The following is a 1,626-nucleotide window of genomic DNA, read 5'->3' as shown; positions in this document are numbered from 1 at the left end:
CGCTGCTTTGGAAGAAGCATGACAAATATTGGAAGACTGCCTCAGGAATTAAACCCTGTAAAAAGCTCATGCTACATCTGTGTCCAAAAAGAACTGAGGAGATTATGAAGTTAGATAGGAAATTAAGTCTTCCTTACTGGGCTCATTAGGTTCAAGGTACATCTTCAAAAAAGGGGAGGTTATTTAATGCAAAACTGTTTTGAAGACTCAGCCAGGTAGGGGAAGAGAAGGCTTCTCATATCTTAAGTACAGGATATTTGGATCTCTCGTGCAAGTGAAGATCGTTTCGCCACGAAGACTTGCGGGCAAGAGCCTGTCCTTGTTAAAAACGGAGGATGTATCTGTACCTACAACCAGGAAATGCACAATAAGCCACTTTGGCCGCAGATCAGGATATACGACTGCATTTTAAAGCTCCTCATCACTTAATCAAGGTTATCTACTGTCTAAACCAGTGGTTCTTAACCTTTTCATAGACGCGGAACACAATTTATGTATATATTTTTCTCGCGGGACACTAACATTAAATAATTTGAAATTCGGTATTTAGCAAGAACTTAAAATTAAATTCAAATTAAAAAAAAAAAGGAACAATTTTTTGTTTTCGTATCTTTCGTAAGTTTCTAAATTTCAATACATTTAAAATTGAAGTTTCGCGGAACACTTGGACCATATTCACGGAACACCGGTTAAGAACCACTGCTTTATATCTTCTACATTTATAGATCTGTGCACAAAATAACTATAGTTTATAATTGAGGAAAACAAAGTGTATAAGAGAAAAAAATTCCATACCAATACGTGGTTCACAGTGGTACACATCAATGGACAGTCTACGTGAGACCTTATCATAATGAAGATATTTCTAGTTATGTCAAAAAAGTTCATTTTTTATTGCGCAGGGGCCATGCTAATCTTCTCTGTATCGTTCCAATTTTAGTATATGTACTGCCGAAGCGGAGGTATAGAACGACCATAATTTTACAGAATTTCATGACCCAAAAAATTTTCAACCCTTTATATCTTCTACATTTATAGATCAGTGCACAAAGTAACTATAGTTTATAATTGAGAAAAACAAAGTGTATAAGAGAACAAAATTCCATACCAATACGTGGTTCACAATGGGAGGTATAGAACGGCCATAATTTTACAGAATTTCATGACCCAAAAAATTTTCAACCCTTTATATCTTCTACATTTATAGATCTGTGCACAAAATAACTATAGTTTATAATTGAGAAAAACAAAGTGTAAAAGAGAAAAAAATTCCATACCAATACGTGGTTCACAGTGGGAGATATAGAACGGCCATAAATTTACAAAATTTCATGACCCAAAAAATTTTCAACCCTTTATATCTTCTATATTTATAGATCTGTGCACAAAATAACTATAGCTTATAATTGAGAAAAACAAAGTGTACAAGAGAACAAAATTCCATACCAATACGTGGTTCACAGTGGGAGGTATAGAACGGCCATAATTTTACAGAATTTCATGACCCAAAAAATATTCAACCCTTTATATCTTCTACATTTATAGATCTGTGCACAAAATAACTATAGTTTATAATTGAGAAAAACAAAGTGTAAAAGAGAAAAAAATTCCATACCAATACGTGGT

General features: G+C 33.8%; 1 non-coding gene across 1 annotated transcript; it reads right to left on the bottom strand.

Annotated features, from left to right (window-relative positions):
* Window positions 1–856: 856 nt before the first annotated feature.
* LOC141459046 (U6 spliceosomal RNA) lies at window positions 857–966 on the bottom strand. The gene has a single exon (XR_012461374.1). It is a non-coding gene; the product is annotated as a U6 spliceosomal RNA (small nuclear RNA).
* Between the last annotated feature and the right edge of the window lie 660 nt (window positions 967–1,626).

Source organism: Rhodnius prolixus, unplaced genomic scaffold, assembly GCF_049639745.1.
Source record: "Rhodnius prolixus isolate KJV_2025 unplaced genomic scaffold, Rpr scaffold_5, whole genome shotgun sequence".
Classification (NCBI taxonomy): domain Eukaryota; kingdom Metazoa; phylum Arthropoda; class Insecta; order Hemiptera; family Reduviidae; genus Rhodnius; species Rhodnius prolixus.
Note: the sequence above shows the minus strand (reverse complement) of the source record. Positions and strands in the feature narration are given on the sequence as shown.